This window comes from Anas acuta, chromosome 10 (genome assembly GCF_963932015.1).
Source record: "Anas acuta chromosome 10, bAnaAcu1.1, whole genome shotgun sequence".
In the NCBI taxonomy this organism is placed as follows: domain Eukaryota; kingdom Metazoa; phylum Chordata; class Aves; order Anseriformes; family Anatidae; genus Anas; species Anas acuta.
In genome coordinates, this window is record NC_088988.1 from 22,478,354 (window position 1) to 22,487,210 (window position 8,857).

Here is an 8,857-nt window from a genome sequence, read left to right on the forward strand (position 1 = left end):
CCTTACTCCCGCCCCCAAAGTCATGTCACTGTGTCAGTTTTGAGACAAAGAAAGTGAGAAGCATATCTAAATATGTGGATGTCAAGGGAGCGATTTACCTAGCAACAGTAACTATGTGAAAGTTTTCCAGAAATGTCTCCCTGTGCATGTGATAGTACCTTAATGGCTTGGATTCCAGAGGATTGACGAAATGGCTGGGAGGATTCTAGCTGAGCAAAGCAACATGCCCAAACGACATGCAGTGCACATACATTCTGGGAAATATAATGCCATCAGTGCACCAGGGAATTTATGCACATCTTTTCCATTAATACTGTAAGGATTTTTAGTCATAAATCCATAGTTAGAAAAACATTATTTTTCCCTGTGCTACATTAGTTATAAAAAATACGTGAACTGAGGAAACATGTTAGGATAAATGTTTCAGAGTTGTAATAGCCATCATTTTTTAAAAGCAAAACACCATATACAGAATTATCTGAAGTGTTACAACAATAACCCTGAGACCAAGGAGAGGAAAAAAGCTAAGATGACACTGTGATATATAGCTATCTACTGCTGTATCAGTAATGGACGCTGCTGACAGATGACCCAGGGGATCAAGCCCCAGTGTACAAAATTAATAGTTTTATCTTAGGCAACTGCATTTGATACAGCCAACTGAAAGGAAACTGCATTCATATAAATTCTGCATAGTTACAGGTAAGCACAGGTTAAAATAATGTAAATCCATAATAATCCAATTGAGGACTTAATAAAATCACTGTACATCCATGCTATTTGAATTCAACAAATAATCTAAAACAAATTCTCCAGATGAGATTGTGGTACTACCACACCATTTCTGTTCCAGACCATTTCACCTTTTCCCACGTTTTGCCCTCTACTCCTGTAAACCTACTGTGTTTCAGAAACATATTGTAACCTGAATCACCAGAATTTTAAGATAGATAGCCTACAGTGAGCCCCCAATAAAGACTAGAAACCTCAGAAAAGCCTGATTTTATTACAGAATAAGAATTAACTTTTTATACATAGAAAGTTCAAATTAGATCAGACTGAATAGAAATAAAGAAAGGTTTATATCTAACCCTGTCCATGATATTTTTGCTCCTAAGTGTGGCTTCAGTCAGTCTATAAATTTTTGATGTAGCAAACTCACCATGTTCCAGCTTGGTCATTAAGACTTTTCTCCTTCTGTCATCTCTGAGGACTAGAAGGCTACTTTCTGTTTCTCTGAGGAGGATCCTTCTCTTCATTCCCTGATGCATGCTTTGGGCCATATGCATTTTTCTCCCAGTGAACAAACTCAACTGCTACTCAGTGACGGTGCAACATTCCTTGAAGAGGTTCCCTCTGACCCAGTTCTCCAGAAATTCACAGCTGAGAACATGGAGTTCATCACATCTATGATCATAGCAATATCCTCCTTGGTTCTTTGTCTGAGATACCATTTATTCTCCCAAGTTTGTTTGTTTTTTTTTTTTTTTTTTTTTTTTCCTCTCTTACAGCTCTGAAGTCTTCTTAGAATCATAGAATCATAGAATATCCCAAGTTGGAAGGGACCCATAAGGATCATCAAATCTGACTCCTTCTTCAATGTAGTTTACCAAATCCATTCCTATATTTCTGCCTTTCCTACATGGTATTTCTTCAACTTGGAGCATTTTTTCAGAATTTCACTCCTCCTTTTCCCTAACAATGATTCTGACTATTCATCTTTCCCTTTTCCAGCTCTTCTTGTCAGAAAAGGTGTTGCCAATGCACTTCCCCTACATCAGGCAGTTTCTTCTATCAGACCATCTGTTCTGAAATGATCCCTTCCTTCTCCTGAAGCTCATCTTCCCATATCAGTAGTAACTTTCTCTTTCTTTTGAGACTCTTCCATTGGTCCTCAAAGGGACAGAGTATAATAACATTAAATTGGTGGTATCAGGGTGGAGAGATATGACTCCGCTCACAACTAATGATTTTACAAGTGGTGGAAGAATATTGCCTTCTTTCAGCTTTGAAATGTATTCACTACAGATTAACAGAACCTCAGGCAGAGATCAATATCATCTGGTAGGAAGCACTACCAACCAGAATAATCCCCAGCACTGAGAGAAAACCATTTTACGTAAATTGGACAGAATTCATACTCTCAGTAAAATTCTGCTGACAGGACAGTGACTTTGCTGTTTTGTTCCATTCTTGCTGAAAAGACTTTTGTAATTACAAGTCTTAAAAGACTTCAGGCTTTTCCTTTCCAGAAAACTGGGGACTTTTTAAAATTCTGCTTTAACAAACTGTAGCTAAGGTGCTGTGATTTCCATTATTTGGACATTGACTTCTCTTCTTACTATATACCCACCTAAACATTTTGCTGATTTAGTTTCAATATACAGGTGACTTGTTCTAGCCACTCACTAGCTACCATAAGCTGTTTCACTGGTAAGCAGCAGTAAGTAGGCAGCAATTACGTCCATGATACACGTTAAGAGACCTGTGGTTGAATAATCTCAACGTATTCTAACTTTAGCACTCCAAAATGGTATTCTCTCATTTTCTTGCTATCAAAATCTCTTTTAGTATATTAGTATATTTAGTATATTTAATATATTAGGCCCATGTAATCTCTAAAACATGCAGACCACATGCACACTCTCTGTCTGCCTGAATGGTTCATTTAATATGAACAACTGAAGAGGCTAGGTACTAATCTGACATAAATGTCCAGCTTGTATCTGAATAATACCTCCTCCTCTATGTTTCACTCTGTGTTAATTAAATTCTGGCTTTCCTCTATGTCTAAACCAATAAAATTACAGATAATCTTTGTTGTTATTCCTTTAACAGAAAAATGCATCTGTTGACTGAAGCATATACATCGTCAATGATGTCCCATCATGTTCTAGGAAAAAAAATGTCTATAAAAATATCAAAAATTTACAACATTTAGAGTTAGCAAGAACTATTTTTTCTTCTAGCAGAGGAATCACTTTTTAGTAAATACTGATCTTTTGGGAAAGCTTGCGTAGATAATATCAATTGTTTTTACAGTGATACAGGGAGATGGAGAGGCAGCCACCATTCCTGTTAGCCCTTCCATTGTTATGACAAGATTCTTGCCAGAATAGAGAATTATCTACTCTGGTTGAGGAAGATTCTCATTTCAAGTTGCTACCAGCGCAGAAAATAGCCACTGCTGACACACCTCTCCACTAAACTGTGTTCATGGGCATATCCTGAAAAAATGTTTTCACAAAGTCTCAGATCTTGAAAAGGAAATCTAAAGGCAAAATGTTGTGTCTAGCACTTTCATTAACACTACTCATGTCAGGCAGGACCAGCTAATGTTCTTTAACACTTTTCAACAAGCAAGTTAAGATCTTGTTTTACAGGAAATTAACCACAATAACAAAAAACTATTATTACCAATTCTGGATTCAAAATTAGTCAAAGTAATACTTAATTGAACTGCGTGTGCTACTAATTTTCAAGTGTGCATGAAATTCTGGAAATTTGTTTTCAGAAAGTTCAATGAAATCAATTAAATCAGGCAGAAGTAATGCTAAGTATGCATTCAGAAGCAAAATTTACAACTGGATGCAAATTTATTCCAAAATTTTCTAGTATTACATTTGGAAATAAAATCATTCAATATGGTACATGATTTTTTCAAAACCTAATAGGAAAAGCATTTGCACAATACTGTTCTCGAACTACAATTTAGAGACTACAAAAAGGGGTGTTCTGTATTCTCCATGGATTTCCTTATAATAGTATGATTGTTATTTATAAAAATTAATTACAAAATTGTTAGTTAAGAAAAGAAAAGAAAAGAAAAGAAAAGAAAAGAAAAGAAAAGAAAAGAAAAGAAAAGAAAAGAAAAGAAAAGAAAAGAAAAGAAAAGAAAAGAAAAGAAAAGAAAAGAAAAAAAGGAAAGAAAAGAAAAGAAATGAAAAAAAGGAAAGAAAAGGAAAGAAAAGGAAAGAAAAGGAAAGAAAAGGAAAGAAAAGGAAAGAAAAGGAAAGAAAAGGAAAGAAAAGAAAAGAAAAGAAAAGAAAAGAAAAGAAAAGAAAAGAAAAGAAAAGAAAAGAAAAGAAAAGAAAAGAAAAGAAAAGAAAAGAAAAGAAAAGAAAAGAAAAGAAAAGAAAAAGAAAAGCAACTCTGGCACTGTAATTCATCAAAAATGTAGTAATTGCTGAACTTTTGGAAATAAGCCTGTGACAGCCAAAAACTGTGGTAAGGGTATTTGGCTCATAGCAGGCTATGGTGCTGTAAACTAAAATAACAACATAATTTTTTTATATGACTATCAGTTCTTTTTATTAACATGATGCAGCTGGTATGATTGATATGAACTGGTATAAGAATGACGTTTACTGCTATGCAGATTGAAAGCATTTCACCTCATTCTTAGATGGAATGAGAAACCTAATGATGAGAATTTATCTACTGTGGTGTATGCATTCCTCTGTGGGACTCCCATAGTCCTATTTATATTAAAGCTTTCATATAATCAACCTTATTACATAACATTCTTTTTAACATTTAAATACTTTGAATAATTTTTACAGGTATTATTCTGGAAATTTATCTAATAAAAACAATTGTCTGTGGATATAACTCCATGACATTGACAACTACTTAATTGGAGCAATTCTTTTTCCTACATGATGTGCCATTTAAATGATTTTGTTGAATTTAACTGTCAATAACTGTGGAGTGGGAAGGGTGCCCTCTGTACCTCCATTTTCACATTTCTGAATTAGAAATAATAATGTTAAGACCTGCATGAAATATATTGCACAGTATGTGAAACTGACTGATACATTTTTCTGTCTTCCCTAGTGGATTATGAAGTAGTTGACTTTTTGCCAGAATATTCCCTCATTACTTGTTCAACTCAAAAAACCCTCACCATCCACTCAGTATCTCTGTCTGAGTTGTCAATAAAGAAATCATCAACTAAACTGAATATATGGCTTTGAAGTTAGAGTTGTATAAAGCATAGAAAACACTAACTAGCTATAAAGCCCTAATATATATGGTGAAATTAAAGGGAAAGGCACAGTTGCCATGATAGTACTGGACTTGCATCCATAGTGTTTCATCCATGAGATGACAGTTTCAGTGTAAAGGATTAATAAATCAGACAGAAGCGCAGCATGAGGGCAACCCTTGAAGTTGGCACAGCCACCAATTGAAGGATCAGTGTTAGAACATGACATGGATAAATGCAGTTGAAGAAACAAAATAATCATTTTATCAGCTCATTGCTATCATTGCCAGTGAGTACCACTGCAAAAGGTTGTTCCATGTAAGCAGCTCAGGTACTGCATCTGCTGTGGTTGTTAATATGAAAAGTGTTTATCTCTAAAAATACTCACATTTCATATGATTTATTGTAGCATTCAGGCAAGTGGTGCACCTAAAATACACAGAAACAAAAATCAGTTCCATATTATAAAGTAAAAACCTCACCTCACTGAGAAAACTACAAAAAACGTGTGTTTGGCAGCAAAGCAAGAAAGAAATGTTTCCTGCTTGCATGCCTCAGGAAGGAAAAAAAAAAAAAAAAGAGTCCTGGTTGTTCAAAGATTGATTCTTCTAAAGTGTCATCTTCTTCCACAAAAGCCTGAGAGACAAAGAGAAAGCAAGATAGGACGTTTTGGATCTGTTTTGCATCTTCAGGATTTCTTGCTCTCATATAATAATGCAATAGTTTAGTTCTTCAAGCAAAACAGTCTTCAGTTAAGGAGGATGTTTACTTCTGTTCCCTCCTGTGGGAAAAATACATTGTCTTGTTTAAAAGATCGACTGGATCAGGAGAAAATTGTTTCCTTGTTAAATATTTTAACATGTATTTGAGCAACCAGACTTTATTCCAAAAATGTTTCTGTAAAAGGAGCTATGTCTAATGTATACATTTTGCAATAGCCTTCCTGTTTCTGGGAGACCTCAAGAGGAACAGGAGACTCAAATAGTTGATACAGATCACAACCACTGTTATAGTTATGGTATATTTCACCTTGACCTTAAAATTCAAATGATTAAAACTTAGGTTATTTCTTTCCGAGTTAAAACGAGTCAAAGGTGGTTTAACTGTACCTTATTTATTTTAGAATAGATTTACACAAGTTTCTCTGTTACAGCACTTTATCTGTGCATCTAATAAATTTCTTAAGCTTTTCTTAGGTTGTATGCTGCTATGTTTGGTTAATTTGTGTGAACTAAATATAAACCAGGTTAAACCAGGTTATCTTAAAACTTAATATATAAGCGTACACAGATTACTGAATTGTTGCTTTTTGACTTCTTGCCTTTTGAAATCTGTTTTGGTAGAAGTGCCTTAACCCTACAGGTTTATCAGAACAGCCTGGGCAGTTTTATTTCTAAGGCAGAGAATCTCTCTCTAGCAGCCATAAGAAAAACAGTTCAGAATAAAGAAAGGCAAAGATTTTTAATCCATGCTGAAGTTCCTTTTCACTACCAGACAGTCCCCCTTGTGGTCATTTTGTCATGCTAGTGTAATGAACATGAACTGCAGACTTTCATCTTCACCAATAAATGACAACATAGAGAAATACTGAATAGTGTCTCCTCTCACTTGCACCTCTCCATCAGGGCCACTGTTTTTTCAAACAAAAGAGTTAACGAGATCCTATTGCATCTTGTTTAATGTTTATTAACTACAGTTTGGAAACCACAAACGTAGAAAAAAAATATCATTTCCTTATTTTATTAAAACATATATAAAACATATATAAAACATATATAATATATATATATAACACATACTGTGTTGTAAAGCACACAATTCCCTACCAATGACAACAAAAAAATCATCTAATTGAGCATGCAGTTTTCATTAACCTGTTTTTCTTTTCTTTTTTTTTTTACAAATACCCAACAACACATACACATGTGTTGTGTTGTGGTTTTTTCCATCATTTCTCACTGAAGCAATACCCATCCCGTATCAGATCTGTGTCATTACTCTAATTTTTGTTCCTAATGTACTTGAAAAACTTCTTAACTCTATTGATTGCAACAGTGGATTTTTTTCCCTCCGATCTTAACTCCATTTATCAATTACTTATTCTCTTAAAATCCTGCTTTTAAGAGATGGTTAGGTATTCACCATCTCTCACTCTTATTTATAGATTTTCTTTTCTTTTTCAGTAGTTCAGCCCTAGTCAACTCGGAGGTGGGCAGCAGCAGCTTCTATGGAGCTCCTATGCTGAAAAAAAAAAAAAAAAAGTTGAGCCTTGAGGGAAAAGGAAGGTGGGAGAGCCAGATGGGGCAAGAGGAAGGGAGGTGGTTTGACCAGGACACCTTGAGGGTCTGGGAAGAGAAGAAATGGATGGGTGCTTAAGAGATGAGCAGCATCACAGCCTACATACGGAAGAATTGTGACGAGCAGTTTAGAAATGTGAGCGATTGGTGGTCTTGTGTTGATCGGCAGCTGTGCTCCATGGTTATAGCTGTAATTTCAGCAGTTTACTGTGTAAGCCGCATGTTGCCACTTCCTTGATCAAGGCAATGCTGTTCAGTTGCAGGGAAGAGGGGCAAGACTCAGGGAAGAAACGGAACGGAGAAAACTGTACACTGTGGATATGCACACGTAGCCATAAAATCAGTGCTGGACAGAAACAGAGAAAGACAGACAGACAGACAGACAGAACGAAAGGAGGGAAGGAAGGAAGGAAGGAAGGAAGGAAGGAAGGAAGGAAGGAAGGAAGGAAGGAAGGAAGGAAGGAAGGAAGGAAGGAAGGAAGGAAGGAAGGAAGGAAGGAAGGAAGGAAGGAAGGAAGGAGTTGTTGGAGGGGCTGCAGGTAAAATGCCAGGGGTTGCGGGGGCTGCAGGGTGCTGAGTCACAGCTTTGCATCAGGTCAAGACGCATTTTCCTAGAACCATCCATTTCCTCCTGAAGGGGCTGAATAGCATGGAACGGTCTTCAAAATGCACAGAGCAGACCCCAGCAAACGTAGGGATGCTGCTAGCAAGTAGGGCACTTTTTTGTTGCTGTTGTTAACATTGTTTCACGACAACAGATGCAAACATGTATCTTGAGTTGAGGGCAAAGGTGACCTTGGATCTGAAGCACACAGGCGTTCACTAATGTCCCCCCATCCGGAGTGAATCCACAACGACTCGGAAGGAAAACTAAAGTCCAAACCAGTGCACTGGGATAAAGAGAGTTTAATAGGGTAGAAAAGGAATAAAAACAATATAATCAATTTTAATATTTATAATTTATAATATAATAACGTATAAAAATTGTTTAATTAATAAGATTAAATAATAATCATCATAATTTTATAGTAATAAAACAACGCCATACTGTACAACACAGTCAATAAAGTGGATTTAATGCAATAAAAATAAAACCCATTTATCCCATCCCAATGAGTTCCTATCCCCATCATCACTTCCCATCCCACTGATCATTTCCTATCCCAACAACGTCCCAGTTCTGATCCCAAGGCTGAATTCCCAACTCCCACCCACCCACCCAGCCAGCCAGCCATGCACCCATTTTCTGCATTTTCAGGTCACAAGACTCTGATGAAGGCCACCTCAGCCTTTTCCCCGAAAATAAAGCTGCTCTTTATTGTGAAAAACTTCACTTTTGCACAACACTGCAGACCCAGCCAAGATGGTCCTGCAAGACAAGGTGAAACAAACATACAAAACCCATACGGATGTAAATTGGTTCATCTAAACAAATTCCTACCACGAAATCCTGATCCTCAATCTCAGCACCGATGAAAAAAGAGGATACAGTTCCCTCCTCCAAGGTCCCTCTCTGCCCCTGCTCCCCGTGAGCTCCTCTCCATGGCTGCAGCTGCGGCCCGGGGCCTGCTCC